The 22,384-nt window shown below is 40.1% G+C and overlaps 1 non-coding gene across 1 annotated transcript; it reads right to left on the reverse strand.

Annotated features, from left to right (window-relative positions):
- Positions 1–6,190: 6,190 nt before the first annotated feature.
- Positions 6,191–6,297, reverse strand: LOC131229937 (small nucleolar RNA R71). Its single transcript, XR_009163672.1, has one exon. It is a non-coding gene; the product is annotated as a small nucleolar RNA R71 (small nucleolar RNA).
- Positions 6,298–22,384: the final 16,087 nt, after the last annotated feature.

The raw sequence follows: 22,384 nt of genomic DNA on the forward strand, positions 1-22,384 counted from the left end.
ACCGCGAGTGCGAATTCCGAGAGAATCTCTACAACATATCTCATCGATCAATCAATCAATCAAGTACAATCAACCCAACCCATCCCTCTCTCACACAACTTTATCCAAATTCAACTCTCTCTCTCTCTCTCCACCCATCCCTCTCTCAACCAAAATTCAACCAAGCCCATCCCTCTTCTTACACACTCATCCCTCTCTCCTTACATCACTCCTCTCTCTCTCTCTCTCTCTCTCATTCCAAGCAACTCCCAAGAGAGAGCATCCAATGTCCAAGCTTCCCAATTAACCCAAGTGTGGCCCACTTTCCCACCCCAATCTCTCATCTCCACCATCCAATCTTCATCATCCACCGTCAAAGGTTGAGCATAGGAGCCAAGGAGTCCAAGGAGCCAAGAAGCTTTGCAATAGGTGGGTGATCCGTCGTTAATTTTTATTTTAAGGGCCCACTTATCGTGGCACCCACTTGATGTATGCATTGTATAAGGGAGGGCCCAATAGTGGCGGGGTCCCTCCCCTTCACAATTCTCTCTCTCTCTTTTTGTGATGTCTTGTGGCCCACTACAATGCAAGATGATCCTAACCATCCGATTGTGAGGCTCACCTTGCTGCCGGTCCGTCTGGACGACCCAAATGAAGGGAAACATAAATATCAGCTTGATACAACGTGGGACCCATCTGTTAGAGGAGCTGGTTACCGCAAATGTCAGCAAGTTTGTGGGCCCCAGCTTACATGATGTATATGTTTCATCTACACCATCTACCTTACTGGACGTTGGGACCCACATACACGTGTGGGGTCCAGCACCGTCCAGCAGGGACGGTGGACTCCACCATGGTGTATGTGTTTTATCAACACCGTCCATCCAGACGGTGGATTCCACGCAGCTCAAGGCTTCTGGATTTATTCCAGTAGATGCTGTTGGGGCCAACCGTGATGTATCTATATATCCTAGCCATCCATTTGTCATGGACGTGGGCTCACCCCACACGTGTGGGTGGGACCCACCTTGATGTATATGTTACATCCAAACCGTCCATCCAAATGATGGGGACCACCTTAATCTATGTGTTTTACGTCCAGGACGTCTAAGGCCTGGATGCTGGAGGTCTTTTATATAAAATTAAAAAAATAAAATAATAATATAATATAGTATATAATACATGATACACACACACACACACTATATACATATATATATATATATATATATATATCTGGTGGGCCCCACATGGGACCCACTTGTTGAGAGAAGTGGATTGGCTGGTGTATCTCACACCACCTATTCAGCTGACGTGAGACGTCAGCAAGTTCCGTGGGCCCACCTTATATGTATGTGCTTCATCAGCACCGTCCATCTTGGATGGTGCCATGTATAGCCCCACCATGACGTAGTGTTGTATATGCACCATCCGTGCAGTGGCCCATCTTGATGTTTATGTTTATCACACCGTCCATCCATATGTGGAAACCCACTGTGATGTATGTTTTTTATTCCACGCCATCCATCTGGACAAGTGTGACCCACATGATGGATGTGCTCCATCCAAACCGTCCATCATATGGTGAGCCCATCTTACGGCTTGAGACTAAAAATAAGACAGATTTATTTATCAAGTGGACCACACTGCAAAAATCAGTGGTGGGTTGAACGTCCACCACTCCGTCCTTTAGGGATCACAGAGGTTCTGGATCAATGTGATATTTGTTTTAACTCTTAGTTTAGGCCTTTATACGAGGTCCATTGCGATTTTTCAAGGCCCATTGTGATTGTTCGGGACCCACTTTTATATATGTGTTACATGCACTCTCCATCCATTGTGCCTAGCTCATGGGCCTAAAATTATTTTACATATTATTTCAGGGGTTTAGACCAAAATTTAGCATACCTAAAGATCAAGTAAACCATACCATAGGAAACAGTTGGAATAATGACTTCCACTGTTGAAACCTTTCTAGGGTCGACGAGGTTGTTTATTTTTCATCCAAACTGTTCATAAGATCACAAGACATGGATGAAGGGAAAAAACAAATACAAGCGTCATCCAAAACTTCCATGGCCCCTAAGAAATTTTCAATGGTAAATGTACAATTGACACTGTTTCCTATGGTGTGATCCATTTGAGGTTTAGATATGCTTCATTTTTAGGCTCAAGTCCTTAAATTATCTGTTAAAATGGATGGACGGAGTTGTTTAAATACATAAATCACGGGGGACCCCACATAGTTTACTTAGTATGCTTAGCGTACCGAGTTACTCAATACGCAATCCTCTTCCCACAACGAAATCGGATTGAGTACTGATTTGTGATCAGGGTCAAATATTGCATATCAGACCCCAGTAATTGCCTAAATTGACGTACATGATGAGGCTTAATAGAGTGTTTTACTCGTGTTTTTATTACAGGATGAAATCAGGAGTGTGTATTGAAAATTGATGTTAAAGGCATGGATTTTATGATCCAAAGTCTCCAGAGCAAGGCACGCACCCCAGAGAACTAAGATTGAAGAATTTATATGCCAGGGACCCGAGGAAATCAAGCCGTTCACATTAAAAAGGCCCGAAAATGGTCCAGAATGCAAGATCACATGGTTCCCGCCATCCGATTGACTCGAAACTTCATATATAGCCTGGATGCCATAAATAAACCGTACATATTAAATTTCAACCATTGGATATCTCGAGAAGTGGGCCAACGGACAGATCAGCCCATTAATCTCCAATTTTAGGTCCGCTTACAATCTGTATATACTTCAAAATTGACCCAGACGGTTTGAATAAGATGTGAAACAGGATGGATGGATTAGATTTCTCTACAGCATCGTAGTGGACCCCGCATGGGTGGCGTGTGTATTGAAGACACGTGTAGCCGCGCCGCACCCGACCACTAAAACCCGTCAAAGTCGGTTTGACCGACCGTCTTCAGCAAAAACGGCAACTGCCGTTACAGCGTTCGCATAGGCGTTGATCGGTTGCAGTTGTGGGCCCCACCCATCGTCCGTACGGTTGATCCCGCGATATTATCATCACCTAGATGTCCGTTTGGTTCCATGCATGTGTACGGACGTTGACTGCTGAAAAACGCAGAATGGACGGTGAGTTCAAAACTCTGTGGGCCACCGCAACTCTAACTCGAAATTGGGCATTCCTAGCCATTTTTTCATCCTCCATGCAATGGACGGAGTGGATTATTGAAATAATTATCAAAATGGGTCCCACCATTGCCACGGAAGTTGTTTTCGCGTCCGCGTAGCGTCTTCCGCTGGCCGTTTTTGCGAAGGATTGTGGGCCCTGTACGTCACCCATACGGCCGATCCGAGTCATCCATCGTGTAGATGGGTAGCGCCGCAACGGGCTTAAAGGCGTTTTTTACGGACCGCTGTGGGCCCCACCGGTAACACGTACGGCCGATCCGAGCCGTCCATCATGTAGATGGGTTCGAGAACTACAAAACCATGCGATATTCCACTCCCATGCGGACACACGTGTGCGGTACAGAGGCCCCATGACGTCCAGAATGAAAACAACATGATTCCTTCTTTGGGCCGCGTCCACGCAAGTTCAAAACCATCCATCTTTGAACGAAATTTCGTCCTCTATCCAATGGACGGGGTAGATTTCCACGAAAACGCTGATGTGGGGCCCACCGAGCATCGCGGCGCCGGACGTGCGAAGGCTTACGCACGTCCGCGAAGAGCTGACTTCCGGGCGGTTGTGGCCCACCATCTTCGAACAGATGGAAGATCTGATCCGTCCATCGTGTAGAGGGTGTCGAGAGCTTCAAAACCATGTTGATATTCCTCGCCCATGCGTACACACGTGTGCGGTGCAGAGGCCAAAAGTAGACTGCCCCGGGACGTTCAAAACTGATCTTTTTGTATTTTCTTCTCTGGGCCGCACTAATGGACCTTCAAAACCACCTATTCTTGACTGAAATTTCGTCCTGAATCCAATGGACGGGGTAGATCTTTCAGAAAATGCCTCTGTGGGGCCCACCGATCACGGCTGCGAAAAATTGCACTTCGAGTCCTTCTACGACTCTGCCACCGACCCCAGCCATCCAGCAGCTATAGAAGGGGAGTTTTGGACGTGGGAAAGTCATTCAGAACCAGGGGATTCCAGATCTGGAGCAAGGAAGAGAAGAAAGAGAAGAAAGAGAAGAAAGAAGAGAGAGATCGATTGGTTTGGTGTTTAATTTTTATGAATTTTATTTAATATTTTTCATGAATTTTATGGGTCACTAATCTCTCAACTAGGGCTGAGATGAAGCCCCTAATTTGATTAGCTCTTGTATTGGTTGATTTACTTTGAATTTCAATTAATTTGTTTCTTTCTTTAAGTGGGCTTTATGGGTTTAAATTCTATACTTCTCCATCTATGAACTTGACCAAAGTATATATATATGGATGTTGTTTGGATGCTTATTATAGGTACTTGTGTCTGATCAGGAACAGGTTTCCTATAGAGGAAGAAACAGGATGCTTTAATGAATTGTACATCCCTTATGCCCGACCAAGGATATGGGATATGTCATTCATGGCATTGCTTAAAGGAATTAGACAGTTTGTATGCCCAATTAAGGACACAGATTGTGCTTTCTCTATTAAAGTGGTATCAAACTAGATCAAGGTGAATCAACAGACAAAACAAGGGTTAGGATAATTAGGGGTGGATTCGAAAGTCCTAGTGCTCTCTCTCTGATTGAATTTTCTTCCCTGTTCTTAATTAATTATTTTTCATAAAATTGTGCTTAGTAATTCATTCCATTATTTGTTGGATTAGTTAAGGAGAATCATAGATTTGAATTGTGACGACCAGTCCTCGTGGGAACGATCTCGTAATACGTACCGTATCTACATCTGATTCGTATACTTGCGAGTTTAAAAATCATTTAAATCATGTTGGTTTAAATAAAACATCAAGTTTTTGGCGCCGCTGCCGGGGACTGTTTCGGTCCAATTGGATTTAGGATTCTCTCTTATCATAATTCATAGTCTTAGGTTTTTTTTTACTAACTTTAGGTTAAATTTTTTTAGAAACTAACCTATTTCCTGTTTTGTAGGGACCTGACATAAACTACTAATTTGGTAATCTCTTTCCAAATTTTCTATTTTCTTCTAATATCTATTTTTAAAATTAAGGTTTTATTTTTTATTTTTTTAGGAAGTTTCTATTTCTAGGCTATTTTATTTTTTTTATTTTTAGAAATTTCCTATTTTCTAATTCTAGATTCTGATTCTTCTTTCAAGTAACTTTCTATCTTCTAGTTTAGGTTTTATTATTTTTAGAAGAGTCTTTAGGTTTTATTTTTATTTTTAGAAAGTTTCTCTCTTATTTTCTAATTTCCTATTTTTTAGGAATTTTTCCTTTTTAGAAACTAACTTAGTTTTTTTTATTTCTAAGATTACAAACTTTCTTTTTTAGAAATTAACCATTGCTTAGGATTTTTTTTCTAGCATTATTTTAGTGAATTTAATTTATTTTTGTTTTCTTTTTGTTTACAGGAATTAAGGAAGGAAGCTGCTAACATTGTCTTCAAAAGGAGGAGCTCTCTATTCTTCAGACATCAATCATCTCCTTTCCCGGGTTCTTTCTTCCCATTCTTATTTACATAGTTTTAACTTGTTTTAGAATCTCATAGTTTCTAGGTCTAGTTTTATTTCTCTTAGGTTGCTTCTTTGTTTAATTTTCTTTCTTACATTGCAATAACATAGTTTATGCTAGGACGTAGGTCTCTGAATTTAGAACTAGCACCGTTTGATCCTGAGATTGAAAGAACAATTCGTGAAAGATTGAGAAATAATCCTGTTGAAATGGCGAATGAGACTGAAGTTAAAGCTCTCAAAGATTATTCAGCTCCTGTCCAATTTAATGCGCCTTCATGCATAGTGTTGCCAACTACTACGGCAGCACACTTTGAACTTAAACCTGGAGTCATACAATTGTTGCCATCCTTTTATGGATTGGACAAGGAGGACCCATATCATCATGTGAAAGAATTCTTAAACATTTGCTCCACCTTTAAGTTCCAAAACTTCTCAGACGATTCGATCCGCCTACGCCTGTTTCCTTTTTCTTTGAAGGATAAGGCGAAAGCATGGTTGAATTCTCTAGAAGTTGGATCTATCACTACATGGGACCAACTGTCTAAGAAGTTCTTAAACAAGTTCTTCCCCGTTCATAAAACCAATGCCCTCCGTAGAGAAATTACTAACTTCACACAAAAAGAGGGCGAGCACTTTCATGAATGTTGGGAAAGATGGAAGGACTTGCTTCTTAAATGTCCTCACCATGGTTTTGAGAAATGGCAACAAGTTCAATACTTCTATGACGGTCTGACACCACAGAACCGTCGCATGGTTGATGCCACCAGTGGAGGGTCATTCATGACCAAAAGTGATGTCGAAGCGTGGAACTTCTTTGAAACCTTGTGCGAAAATTCCCAAAATGGGATTATTCAAATAGAGGTGACAAAAGTCCCCAACCCCCAAAGAGAGGTGGTATATATGAGATAGGAGTCATACCAGAGTTGAGCGCCAAGCGTGATAACCTGACAAAGAAAGTTGATGCTCTGGTATTAAATAATGGACCACCACAAACCGCTCAAGTCGAGGCATATGCCACATGTTCTAGTCCTGCCCATCCTATGCAGTCTTGTCCATCTGGTGCAGCATTCCCAGAACTTCTCTCTGAACAAGTTCATGCTATGAACACTTTTCAAAAATCTGGGAATGATCCTTACTCGAACACATACAACCCCGGGTGGGCTAGACATCCAAATTTCTCTTGGGCAAAAGGACCACAACAAGGAGGACCATCTGAAAATCCTCCCATGCAACCGCACCTCCAAGTTGGCAGTCAACAACCTCAACAGTTTCCACAATATCAACAATTGCCTACACAATCAAGGAAACCATCTCTTGAGGATACACTCCATCTTTTCATGCGGAGTTCTCTCCAATTCCAAAAAGACACCCGAACAAACCTTACTGGCCAACCAGGAAAGCTTACATGCAAATGCACAATCCATTGCCAAGCTAGAAGTACAAATGGGTCAACTAGCTGCCACATTGAGTGAGAGAGAGAAGGGCAAGTTCCCTAGCCAACCCGAGGCTAATCCAAAGGGACAGTATGAGATTGGCTCTAATTCCAACCAAGGGCAATATCATGAACAGGCCAAATCGATCACTACCCTTAGGTCAAGCGAGCAGATTGATAACAGAATAGAGATGCCTGGGGATGAATCAAATTCTAAAACAGAAGATCTGAAGCAGAGAGCCATACCAATGCATCCAAAGTCCAAAAGCTCTCTGACTCTCCAAGAGCCATTAATGTGCCACCTTATGTGCCCAAAGCACCCTTTCCTCAACGTCTTGGCACCAATAAAGAAAAGAAATAACTATGATGAAATCTTGGATGTGTTTCAAAAAGTGCAAGTCAACATCCCGTTGCTTGACGCTATCAAGCAAGTCCCTGCTTACGCTAAGTTTCTTAAAGATTTATGCACTCAAAAGCGTAAGCAAAATGTTCATAAGAAAGTCTTCCTTGCAGAGCAGCTCAACTCCATGATTCAACATAACACCCCTCCTAAATTTAGGGATCCAGGAGCTCCCACCATTTCTTGCGGCATAGGAGATCATAAGATCGGGAAGGCCTTACTTGATTTAGGGGCGAGCGTCAATTTGTTACCATACACGTGATGGGAACCATAGGACTTGGTGAGTTGAAACCGACTAAGGTAACATTACAACTAGCCGATAGATCTATCAAGGTGCCCCAGGGTGTTATTGAAGATGTGTTAATCCAGGTTGATAAATTTTATTTTCCAGTGGATTTCATAGTTATAGATACTCAGCCTGTCCAGAATCTTCATAGTCAGATCCCAGTCATTTTGGGTCGTCCATTTTTGGCCACATCTAATGCTATTATCAATTGCGGAATGGATTTATGAAAAAGTCCTTTGGTAACAAGAATATAAAACTCAATGTTTTTAATGAAGTACAACAACACTCAGAATTGGATGACATAATTGAATTCAACATGATCGAGAGCCTTGTGCAGGACTCCTACCGTACAACTATTGAAGATCCTCTTGAGACATGCTTAGCACAATCGGGCATGGATTTTGACATTGATAGTCCCATCCATGAAGTCAATGCATTGCTCGACTCTACTCCTATATTGGAGACTGAAAAATGGAGAGCGAAAGTGGAACCTCTTCATCCCTCTGAGACTCTTCCTGACAGCATAGTTTGTAACTCTGAGAAGACAAAGGCGAGCAGGCTGCTTAATGTTCTTAGAGCATATAAGGCGGCAATTGAACGGAAGATAGAAAAAATCCAGGGAGTATGCCCCACTGTATGGATGGATCATGCTGTGGTAATATCGCATAACATGCAAAGGAAGCGTGATCCTAACATAGAAGAAGTCGTTCGAGCAGAAGTCCTTAAATTATTTGACGACAGTGTCAGTTGCCTTATTTCAGATAGCACAGTTCATGGGAACTCACATCACTTGTCTGGGATCGGTTAATGAAAGTGTTAAGGTAATTTCTTTGGCGGACCCTGGTTATAAAGATTATTTCATTCATGGTCCGTTCTTGTCTGGCTGAAGACGTTAAACTTAGCGCTCATGGGAGGCAACCCAGCCTTTTGCTTTATTGTATTGCTTTTTATTTCATTCATTTTCATTTTTCTTAGTTAGTTACTTCAATGTTTGTGGGTAACATTTGCAAACCCTCACGAGACTACAACTCGTCCACTAGGGGTAACCTAGGGGTTTAAAGGCTTGTTGCATGCGCTAAATGCAATCGAGAGCACCTGCGAAAGTGGTATAGGTAGGATCTTCTTTTGTTTTTCTTTTTGTTATTTTTGCTTATGTTGATTTCTCTCTTGTGCTAACTCGCTTTTACGTTGAAATTTTTCACAAATTTTGAGAAAGCTTCTTGATTCTCCATCCAGGTATTATCTTTTCATCACTCCTCTTTTATTCTCGTTGTCCCATGTGCATTGCTTGTTTATTTCTTTTACATTGAGGACAATGTCGATTTTAGGTTGGGGGTGGGAGATTAGGTTACCTAATCAGTATTTTCTTGGTCTTGAGCAAAATTTGTGAAAATTTTAAAATTTTTACTGAATTTCTATTGAATTCAAAGTGATTTTGAAGGATAGTTGTGATTTTAACATTATAAGATACATGATGTTGGTAACTAATGACTCTTAGATTTGGCCATCTGCTTGATTTCACAGTCAATTTTGAATTGTTAATCCATGATTAGACGTTGTAAACATTGATTGAGTCATGATTTCACATATCACATCTCGCTTGCACATTAAGTTTTGGTTCGATAACTGAATGATTAACTTGGTAAAAAGAAGAATTAAAAGGCTAAGTCACATAATCTTCACCATAGGTTTGCTCCCTATAGGTGTAGATTTGATTCTCCATAGTTGACTTATAAAAAAATGAGGCGACGAGTTTTCGCCATAGGTTTGCTCCCTATAGGTAAGAATTTGATTCCCTTCCTTGGTGTACTGTTCATAAAGAAAATAAAAAAAAATAAAAAAAAATAAAAAAAAAAAATTTCTAAAATGCTAGTGTTGGTTGTCAGGAATTCTGTTGTTAATTATCAATTTTAGCAGGAAATTCATTATTGGAACTCTTAATGACTGTAAGCTGAGATTATACTATACACCTGTGGAACTCAATGTTTAGGAATGTTCTAATTAATGGATTAATATGTTGAACTTGATTATGAAGTCTACTGTGAGCTTGATTTCAGGAGAAAATTCTACTTACCATTCATGAATCTTAGAATTTTCACATCTCAACTGTCTGTTCACAAGTTACTTGAGTTACAGGAATCATCTTTTATTTCTAAAATTATTTTTCGCATGTTTTGCTCGGGACTAGCAAAATGCTGGTTGGGGGTTGTGATCAGGGTCAAATATTGCATATCAGACCCCAGTAATTGCCTAAATTGACGTACATGATGAGGCTTAATGGAGTGTTTTACTCGTGTTTTTATTACAGGATGAAATCAGGAGTGTGTATTGAAAATTGATGTTAAAGGCATGGATTTTATGATCCAAAGTCTCCAGAGCAAGGCACGCACCCCAGAGAACTAAGATTGAAGAATTTATATGCCAGGAACCGAGGAAATCAAGCCGTTCACATTAAAAAGGCCCGAAAATGGTCCAGAATGCAAGATCACATGGTTCCCGCCATCCGATTGACTCGAAACTTCATATATGGCCTGGATGCCATAAATAAACCGTACATATTAAATTTCAACCATTGGATATCTCGAGAAGTGGGCCAACTGGATTAGCCCATTAATCTCCAATTTTAGTTACAATCTGGATATACATCAATTTTGACCCAGACGGTTTGAATAAGATGTGAAACAGGATGGATGGATTAGATTTCACTACAGCATCGTAGTGGACCCCGCATGGGTGGTGTGTGTATTGAAGACACGCGTAGCCGCGCCGCACCCGACCACTAAAACCCGTCAAAGTCGGTTTGACCGACCGTCTTCAGCAAAAACGGCAACTGCCGTTATAGCGTTCGCAAACGCGTTGATCGGTTGCAGTTGTGGGCCCCACCCATCGTCCGTACGGTTGATCTCGACCGTTCATTCGTTCCCTGGGGCAGCCACAACCTGTGCCTAGCTGACGGAATTTGAAGACACCACGTTATTAGTTTTTCAATTGTTTAAAAATAGAATGGACGGTGAGTTCAAAACTCTGTGGGCCACCGCAACTCTAACTCGAAATTGGGCATTCCTAGCCGTTGTTTCATCCTCCATGCAATGGACGGAGTGGATTATTGAAATAATTATCAAAATGGGTCCCACCATTGCCACGGAAGTTGTTTTCGCGTCCGCGTAGCGTCTTCCGCTGGCCGTTTTTGTGAAGGATTGTGGGCCCTGTACGTCACCCGTACGGATGGGCGGAAAGACCGCTTTTTACGGACCGCTGTGGGCCCCACCGGTAACACGTACGGCCGATCCGAGCCGTCCATCGTGTAGATGGGTTCGAGAACTACAAAACCATGCGATATTCCACTCCCATGCGGACACACGTGTGCGGTACAGAGGCCACAAAAGGGCTCCCTGACGTCCAGAATGAAAACAGCATGATTCCTTCTTTGGGCCGCGTCCACGCAAGTTCAAAACCATCCATCTTTGAACGAAATTGCGTCCTCTATCCAATGGACGGGGTGGATTTCTCCGAAAACGCTTATGTGGGGCCCACCGAGCATCACAGCGCCGGACGTGCGAAGGCTTACGCACGTCCGCGAAGAGCTGACTTCCGGGCGGTTGTGGCCCACCATCTTCGTTCAAATGGAAGATCTGATCCGTCCATCGTGTAGAGGGCGTCGAGAGCTTCAAAACCATGTTGATATTCCTCGCCCATGCGTACACACGTGTGCGGTGCAGAGGCCAAAAGTAGACTGCCCCGGGACGTTCAAAACTGATCTTTTTGTATTTTCTTCTCTGGGCCGCACTAATGGACCTTCAAAACCACCTATTCTTGACTGAAATTTCGTCCTGAATCCAATGGACGGGGTAGATTTTCCAGAAAATGCCTCTGTGGGGCCCACCGATCACGGCTGCAAAAAATTGCACTTCGAGTCCTTCTACGACTCTGCCACCGACCCCATCAGCTATAGAAGGGGAGTTTTGGACGTGGGAAAGTCATTCAGAACCAGGGGATTCCAGATCTGGAGCAAGGAAGAGAAGAAAGAGAATAAAGAGAAGAAAGAAGAGAGATCGATTGGTTTGGTGTTTAATTTTTATGAATTTTATTTAATATTTTTCATGAATTTTATGGGTCACTAATCTCTCAGGTGCTGAGATGAAGCCCCTAATTTGATTAGCTCTTGTATTGGTTGATTTACTTTGAATTTCAATTAATTTGTTTCTTTCTTTAAGTGGGCTTTATGGGTTTAAATTCTATACTTCTCCATCTATGAACTTGACCAAAGTATATATATGGATGTTGTTTGGATGCTTATTATAGGTGCTTGTGTCTGATCAGGAACAGGTTTCCTATAGAGGAAGAAACAGGATGCTTTAATGAATTGTACATCCCTTATGCCCAACCAAGGATATGGGATATGTCATTCATGGCATTGCTTAAAGGAATTAGACAGTCTGTATGCCCGATTAAGGACACAGATTGTGCTTTCTCTATTTAAGTGGTATCAATCTAGATCAAGGTGAATCAACAGACAAAACAAGGGTTAGGATAATTAGGGTGGATTCGAAAGTCCTAGTGCTCTCTCTAATTGAATTTTCTTCCCTGTTCTTAATTAATTATTTTTCATAATATTGTGCTTTGTAATTCATTCGATTATTTGTTGGATTAGTTAAGGAGACTGATAGATTTGAATTGTGACGACCTGTCCTCGTGGGAACGTTCTCGTAATACGTACTGTATGTGCATCTGATTCGTATACTTGCGAGTTTAAAAATCATTTAAAACGAAATCGCATTGAGTACTGAGTTACTCAGTATGCTCTTATCGTATTGAGTAAACTCTGTTGGGACTACCGTGATTGTATCTGGTCTATCCACATCGTCCATATGTTTTTACATATTACTTTAGGGGTTGAGACCAAAATTTAAGCATACCCAAAGATCAAGTAGACCATACCATAGGAAATAGTTGGAATAATGACTTCCACCGTTGAAACCTTTCTAGGGCCCATGATAATGTTTATTTCTCATCCAAACTGTTCATAAGATCACACAAACATGGATGAAGGGAAAAAACAAATACAAGCTAGATCCAAAACTTCTGTGGCCCCCATGAAATTTTCAACGGTAAATGTTCAATTGACACTATTTCTTATGGTGTGATCCATTTAAGGTTTAGATATGCTTCGTTTTTTTAGCTCAAGTCCTAAAATTATCTCTTAAAATGGATGATGGACAGAGTTAATAAAATACATAAATCACGGTGGACCCCACATAGTTTACTCGGTACAAAATCCTCTTCCCACAGCGAAATCGAATTGCCTACTCATTTACTCAGTACGCTCTTATCGTACTGAGTAAACTCTGTTCGGCCCACCATGAATGTATTTGGTCTATCCACGCCGTCCATCCGTTTTTACATATTATTTTAGGGGTTGTGACTAAAATTTAAGCATACCCAAAGATAAAGTAGACCATACCATAGGAAACAGATGGAATAATGTCTTCCACCGTTGAAACCTTTCTAAGGCCCTTGATCATGTTTATTTCTCATCCAAACTGTTCGTAAGATCACACAGATATGGATGAAAGGAAAAAACAACTACAAGCTTGATCCAAAACTTCCGTGGCCCCCAAGAAATTTTCAACGGTAAATGTTCAATTGACACTGTTTCGTATGGTGTGATCCATTTGAGGTTTAGATATGCTTCGTTTTTATGCTCATGTCCTAAAATTATCTGTTAAAATGGATGGATGGAGTTGAAAAAATACATAAATCACGGTGGACCCCACATAGTCTACTCAGTCCGCTTAACGTACTGAGTTACTCACTACGCAATCCTCTTCCCACAGCGAAATCGGAATGCGTACTGAGTTACTCAGTACGAACTTATCATACTGAGTAAACTCTGTTGGGCCCACCGTGAATGTATCTGGTCTATCCACGCCGTCCATCCATTTTTACATTTTATTTTAGGGGTTGCGACCAAAATTTAAGCATACCCAAAGATCAAGTAGACCTTACCACAGGGAACATTTGGAATAATGACTTCCACTGTTGAAACCTTTCTAGGGCCCAAGATGATGTTTATTTCTCATCTAAATTATTCATAAGATCACACAGACTTGGATGAAGGGAAAAAACAAATACAAGCTTGACCCAAAACTTTCGTGGCCCCCAAGAAATTTTCAACGGTAAATGTTTAATTGACACTATTTCTTATGGTGTTATCCATTTGAGGTTTAGATATGTTTCCTTTTTAGGCCCAAGTCCTAAAATTATCTGTTAAAATGGATGGACAGAGTTGATAAAAAACATAAATCATGGTGGACCCCACATAGTTTACTTAGTACGATTAGCGTACTGAGTTACTTAGTACACAATCCTCCACCCACAGCGAAATCGGATTGCGTACTGAGTTACTCAGTATGCTCTTATCATACTGAGTAAACTCTTTTGTGCCCACCGTAAATGTATCTGGTCTATCCACGCCATCCCTCCATTTTTACATATTATTTTAGGGGTTGAGACCAAAATTTACAGATACCCATAGATCAAGTAGACCATACCATAGGAAACAGTTGGTATAATGACTTCCACCGTAGAAACCTTTCTAAGGCCCACGATGATGTTTATTTCTCATCCAAACTGTTCATAAGATCACACATATTTGGATGATGGGAAAAAATAAATACAAGCTTGATCCAAAAGTTTCGTGGCCCCCAAGAAATTTTCAACAGTAAATGTTCAATTGACACTATTTCCTATGGTGTTATCCATTTGAAGTTTAGATATGGTTCGTTTTTAGGCTCAAGTCCTAAAATTATCTATTAAAATAGATGGACGGAGTTGATAAAATACATAAATCATGGTGGACCCCACATAGTTTTGTAATGACCCGAAAAATTTTGTGCCAAGACCCGATTGCGCACTGAGTTACTCAGTACGCTATTATCGTACTGAGTAAACTCTGTTGGGCCCACCGTGAATGTATCTGGTCTATCCACACCGTCCATCCATTTTTACATATTATTTTAGGGGTTGCGACCAAAATTTAAGCATACCCAAAGATCAAGTAGACCTTACCACAGGAAACATTTGGAATAATGACTACCACCGTTGAAACCTTTCTAGGGCCCACGATGATGTTTATTTCTCATCCAAACTGTTTATAAGATAACACAGACATGGATGAAGGAAAAAAATACTGCAAGCTTGATCCAAAACTTCCGTGGCCCCCAAGTTATTTTCAACAGTAAATTTTCAATTGACACTGTTTCCTATGGTGTGATCCATTTGAGATTTAGATATGCTTCAGTTTTAGGCTAAAGTCCTAAAATTATCTGTTCAAATGGATGGACGGAGTTGATAAAATACATAAATCACAGTGGACCCCATCGTAGTTTACTTAGTACGCTTAGCTTACTGAGTTACTTTGTACGCAATCCTCTTCCCACAGCGAAATTGGATTATGTACTGAGTTACTCAGTACGCTCTTATCGTACTGAGTAAACTCTTTTGTGCCCACTGTGAATGTATCTGGTCTATCCATGCCGTCCATCCATTTTTACATATTATTTTAGGGGTTGAGACCAAAATTTAAGCATACCCAAAGATCAAGTAGACCATACCATAGGAAAATGTTGGAATAATGACTTCCATCGTTGAAACCTTTCTAGGGCGGACGATGTTGTTTATTTCCCATCCAAACTGTTCATAAGATCACACAGACATGGATGAAGGCAAAAAAAGAATACAAGCTTGATCCAAAACTTCCTTGGCCTCCAAGAAATTTTCAACGGTAAATGTTCAATTGACACTGTTTCCTATGGTGTGATCCATTTGAGGTTTAGATATGCTTTGTTTTTAGACTCAAGTTTTAAAATTATCTGTTAAAATGGATGGACGGAGTTGATAAAATACATAAATTAAGGTGGACCCGAGTGACTTACTACGCAATCCACTTCAATTGTGAAATCGGATTGCGTACTGAGTATCAGTATGCTCATATCGTACTGAGTAAACTCTGTTGGGCCCACGATGAACGTATCTGGTCTATTCATGCTGTCCATCCATTTTTTTTCATATCATGTGAGGGGTTGAGACCAAAATTTAAGCATACTAAAAGATTAAGCAGACCATACCATAGGAAACAGTTGGAATAATGACTTCCACTGTTGAAACCTTTCTAGGGCCCACAATAATGTTTATTTCTCATCCAAACTGTTCATAAGATCACACAGACATAGATGAAGGGAAAAAGCAAATACAAGCTTGATCCAAAACTTCTGTAGCCCCCAAGAAATTTTCAACTGTAAACGGTCAATTGACACTGTTTCCTATGGTGTGATCCATTTGAGGTTTAGATATGCTTTGTTTTTAGGCTTAAGCCCTAAAATTATCTATTAAAATGGATGGATGGAGTTGAAAGAATACATAATTCATGGTGGACCCCGCATAGGTTACTCAGTATGCTTAGCATACTGAGTTACTCAGTACGCAAACCTCCTCCCACAGCGAAATTGTATTGCGTACCGCGTTACTCAGTACGCTCTTATCGTACTAAGTAAACTCAGTTAGGCCCACCGTGAATGTATCTGGTCTATTCACACCATCCATCCATTTTTCCATCTTATTTTAGGGGTTAAGACCAAAATTTAAGCATACCCAAAGATCAAGTAGACCATACCATAGAAAATAGTTGGAATAATGACTTCCACCTTTGAAACCTTTCTGGGCCGACGATGTTGTTTATTTCGCATCCAAACTATTCATAAGATCACACAGACATGGATGAAGGGAAAAGACAATTACAAGCTTGATCCAAAACTTCCATCGCCCCCAAGAAATTTTCAACGGTAAATGTTTAATTGACACTGTTTCCTATGGTGTGATCCATTTGAGGTTTAGATATGCTTCGTTTTTAGGCTCAAGTCTTAAAATTAGCTGTTAAAATGAATGGATGGAGTTGATAAAATACATAAATCACCGTGGACCCCACAGTGTTTACTTAGTACGCTTAGCGTACTGAGTTACTCAGTACGGAATCCTCTTCCCACAGCGAAATCGGATTGCGTACTGAGTAAACTCTACTGGGGCCACAATGAATGTATCTGGTCTATCCACACTGTCCGTCCATTTTTACATATTATTTTAGCGGTTGAGACCAAAATTTAAGCATACCCAAAGATCAAGTAGAACATACCAAGAAACCATTGGAATAATGACTTCCACCGTTGAAACCTTTCTAGGGCCCACGATGAAGTTTATTTCTTATCCAAACTGTTCATAAGATCACACAGACATGGATGAAGGGAAAAAACAAATACAAGCTTGATCCAAAACTTCCATAACCCCCAAGAAATTTTCAACGGTAAATGTCCAATTGAGACTGTTTCATATGCTGTGATACATTTGAGGTTTAGATATGCTTCGCTTTTATGCTCCAGTCCTAAAATTATTTGTTAAAATGGATGGACAGAGTTGATTAAATACATATATCATGGTGGACCCCACATAGTATACTTAGTACGCAATCCTCTCCCCACAGCGAAATCGAATTGTGTACTGAGTTACTCAGTACGCTCTTATCGTACTGAGTAAACTCTCTTCAGCCCACCATAAATGTATCTGTTCTATCCACACCATCCATCCATTATTACATATTCTTTTAAGGGTTGAGACCAAAATTTAAGCATACCCAAAGATCAAGTAGACCACACCATAGGAAACAGTTGGAATAATGACTTCCACCATTAAAACCTTTTTAGGGCCCACAATGATGTTTATTTCTCATCCAAATTGTTTATAGGATCACACAGATATGGATGAAGGGAAAAAACAAATACAAGCTTGATCCAAAACTTCTATGGCCCCCTAAGAAATTTTCAACGGTAAATGTTCAATTGACAATGTTTCCTATGGTGTGATCCATTTGAGGTTTGGATATGCTTTGTTTAGGCTCAAGTCCTAAAATTATCTGTTAAAATGGATGGACGGAGTTGATAAAATACATAAATCACGGTGGACCCCACATAGTTTACTCAGTACGCTCTTATCGTACTGAGTAAACTCTGTTGGCCCCACCATGAATGTATCTAGTCTATCCACGCTGTCCATCTATTTTTACATATTATTTTAGGGGTTGAGACCAAAATTTAAGCATACCCAAAGATCAAGTACACCATACCATAGGAAACAATTGGAATAATGACTTCCACTGTAGAAACCTTTCTTGGGCCCACGATGATGTTTATTTCTCATCCAAACTAATCATAAGATCACACAGACATGGATGAAGTGAAAAAACAAATGCAAGCTTGATCTAAAACTTTCGTGGCCCCTAAGAAATTTTCAACGGTAAATGATCAATTGACACTATTTCCTATGGTGTGATCCATTTGAGGTTTAGATATGCTTCGTTTTTAGGCTCAAGTCCTAAAATTATCTGCTAAAATGGATGGACAGAGTTGATAAAATACATATCTGAGTTACTCAGTACGCTCTTATCGTACTGAGTAAACTCTGTTGGGCCCACCGTGAATGTATATGGTGTATCCACGCCGTCCATCCATTTTTACATATTATTTTAGGGGTTGAGAACAAAATTTAAGCATACGGAAAGATCAAGTAGACCATACCATATGAAACAGTTGGAATAATGACTTCCACCGTTGAAACTTTCTAGGGCCCACGATGATGTTTATTTCTCATCCAAACTGTTCATAAGATCACATAGACATGGATGAAGGGAAAAAACAAATAAAAGCTTGATCCAAAACTTCTGTGGCCCCCAAGAAATTTTTAGCCTTAAATGTTTAATAGACACTGTTTCCTATGGTGTGATCCATTTGAGGTTTAGATATGCTTCGTTTTTAGGCTCAAGTCCTAAAATTATCAGTTAAAATGGATGGACAGAGTTGATAAAATATATAAATCACGATAGACCCCACATAGTTTACTAAGTACGCTTAGCGTACTGAGTTACTCAATATGCAAACCTCTTCCCACAACGAAATCGGATTGTGTATTGAGTTACTCAGTACGCTCTGATCGTACTGAGTAAACTCTTTTGGGCCCACCGTATATGTATCAATCTATCCACGCTGTGCATCCATTTTTGCATATTATTTTAGGGGTTGAGACCAAAATTTAAGGATATGCAAAGATTAAGTAGACCATACCATAGGAAACAGTTGGAATAATGACTTCCACCGTTGAAACCTTTCTAAGGACGACGATGATGTTTATTTCTCATCCAAATAGTTCATAAGATCACACAGACAAGGATGAAGGGAAAAAATAAATACAAGCTTGATCCAAAACTTCTGTGTCCCTCAAGAAATTTTCAACGGTAAATGTTCAATTGACACTATTTCCAATGGTGTGATCCATTTGAGGTGTAGATATGCTTCGTTTTTAGGCTCAAGTCCAAAATTATCTGTTAAAATGGATGGACAGAGTTGATAAAATACGTAAATCATGGTGGGCCCCACATAGTTTACACATTACGCAATCCTCTTCCCATAGCGAAATCAGATTGCGTACTGAGTTACTCAGTACGCTCTTATCATACTGAGCAAACTTTGTTGGGTGCACTGCGAATGTATCTGGTCTGTCCACGCCATCCATCCTATTTTACATATTATTTTAGGTGTTGAGACCAAAATTTAAGCATACCCAAAGATCAAGTAGACCATACCATCAGAAACAGTTAGAATAATGACTTCCAAACCTTTCTAGGGCCCACGATGATGTTTATTTCTCATCCAAACTGTTCATAAGATCACACACACAAGGATGAAGGGAAAAAACAACTACAAGCTTGATCCAAAACTTTCGTGGCCCCCAAGAAATTTTCAACTGTAAATGTTCAATTGACACTGTTTCCTATGGTGTGATCCATTTGGTGTTTGGATATGCTTCATTTTTAGGCTCAAGTCCTAAAATTATCTATGAAAATGGATGGATGAAGTTGATAAAATAAATAAATCACAGAGGACCCCACATAGTTTACTCAGTATGCTTAGCGTACTGAGTTACACCATACGCAATCCTCTTCCCACAGCGAAATCTGATTGCTTACCGAGTTACTCAGTTTGCTCTTATCATACTGAGTAAACTCTGTTGGGCCCACAATGAATGTATCTGGTCTATCCATGCCGTCCATCCATTTTTACATATTATTTGAGGGGTTGAGACCAAAATTTAAGCATACCCAAACATCAAGTAGACCGTACCATAGGAAATAGTTGGAATAATGACTTCCACCGTTGAGACCTTTCTAGGGCCCACGATCAAGTTTATTTCTCATCCAAACTGTTCATAAGATCACATAGATATGGATGAACGGAAAAAACAAATACAAGCTTGATCCGAAAGATCCGTGGCCCCAAAGAAATTTTCAACAGAAAATGTTCAATTGACACTGTTTCCTATGGTGTGATCCATTTGAGATTTAGATATGCTTCAGTTTTAGGCTCAAGTCCTAAAATTATCTGTTAAAATGGATGGACGGAGTTGATAAAATACATAAATCATGGTGGATCCCACATAGTTTACTCAGTATGCTTATCGTACTGAGTTACTCAGTACGCAAACCTCTTCCCAGAGTGAAATCGGATTGCTTACTAAGTTACTCAGTACGCTCTTATCGTACTGAGTAAATTGTGTTGGGCCCACCGTGAATGTATCTGGTCTATCGATGCTGTCCATCCATTTTTACATATTATTTTAGGGGTTGAGACCAAAATTTAAGCATACCCAAAGATCAAGTAGACCATATCATAGGAAACAATTGGAATAATGACTTCCACCGTTGAAACCTTTCTAGGGCCGTTGATGTTTATTTCTCATCCAAACTATTCATAAGATCACACAGACATGGATGAAGGGAAAAGACAACTGCAAGCTTGATCCAAAACTTCCGTGGCCCCAAAGAAATTTTCAACGGTAAATGTTCAGTTGGCACTGTTTCCTATGGTGTGATCCATTTAAGGTTTAGATATACTTCATTTTTAGGCTCAAGTCCTAAAATTATCTATTAGAAATCAGATTGTGTACTGAGTTACTCGTAACGCTCTTATCGTACTGAGTAAACTCTGTTGGGCCCACCGTGAATGTATCTGGTCTATCCACGTTGTCCATCCATTTTTCCATATTATTTTAGGAGTTGAAATCAAAATTTAAGTATACCCAAAGATCAAGTAGACCATACCCTAGGAAACAGTTGGAATAATGACTACCACCGTTGAAACCTTTCTAGGGCCCACAGGGATGTTTATTGCTCATCCAAACTGTTCCTAAGATCACACAGACATGGGTGATGGGAAAAAACAAATACAAGCTTGATCCAAAACTGCCGTGGCCCCCAAGAAATTTTCAACGGTAAATGTATAATTGACACTGTTTCATATGGTGTGATCCATTTGAGGTTTAGATGTACTTCGTTTTTAGGCTCAAGTCCTAAAATTTTCTGTTAAAATGGATGGTCGGTGTTGATAAAATGCAAAAAACAGGGTGGACCCCACACAGTTTACTCAGTACGCAATCCTCTTCCCACTGCGAAATCGGATTGCGTACTGAGTTACTCAGTATGCTCTTATCGTATTGAGTAAACTCTGTTGAGCCCACTGTGAATGTTTCTGGTCTACCCACGCCGTCCATCTATTTTTACATATTATTTTAGGGGTTGAGACCAAAATTTAAGCATACCCAAAGATCATGAAAACCATACCATAGGAAACAGTTGGAATAATGACTTCCACCGTTGAAACCTTTCTAGGGCCCACGATGATGTTTATTTCTCATCCAAACTGTTTATAAGATAACACAGACATGGATGAAGGGAAAAAAATACTGCAAGCTTGATCCAAAACTTCTGTGGCCCCCAAGTTATTTTCAACGGTCAATTTTCAATTAACAGTGTTTCCTATGGTGTGATCCATTTGAGGTTTAAATATGCTTCAATTTTAGTCTCATGTCCTAAAATTATCTGATAAAATGGATGGCCGGAGTTAAAAAAATACATAAATCATGGTGCACCCCACATGGTTAACTCAGTACGCAAACCTCTTCCCACAGCGAAAACGGATAGCATACTGAGTTACTCAGTACGCTCTTATCGTACTGAGTAAACTCTGTTGGTCCCATCATGAATGTATATGGTCTATCGACGCCGTCCATCCATTTTTACATATTATTTTAGGGGTTGAGAACAAAATCTAAGCATACCTAAAGATCAAGTAGATCGTACCATAGGAAACAGTTGGAATAATGACTTCCACCGTCAAAACCTTTAGGGCCCACGATGATGTTTATTTCTCATCCAAACTGCTCATAAGATCACACATACATAAATACAAGCTTGATCCAAAACTTTCATGGCCCCTAAGAAATTTTCAATGGTAAATGTTCAATTGACACTATTTCCTATGGTCTGATCCATTTGAGGTTTAGATATGCTTCGTTTTTAGGCTTAAATCCTAAAATTATCTGTCAAAATGGATGGAAGAACTTGATAAAACAAATAAATCACATTGGACCCCACATAGTTTGCTCAGTACGCTTAGCGTACTGAGTTACTCAGTACGCAATACTCTTCCCATAGCGAAATCAGAATGCGTACTGAGTTACTCAGTATGCTCTTATCAAACTGAGTAAACTCTGTTGGGTCCACCG

Source organism: Magnolia sinica, chromosome 16 (assembly GCF_029962835.1).
Source record: "Magnolia sinica isolate HGM2019 chromosome 16, MsV1, whole genome shotgun sequence".
Taxonomy (NCBI): Eukaryota; Viridiplantae; Streptophyta; class Magnoliopsida; order Magnoliales; family Magnoliaceae; genus Magnolia; species Magnolia sinica.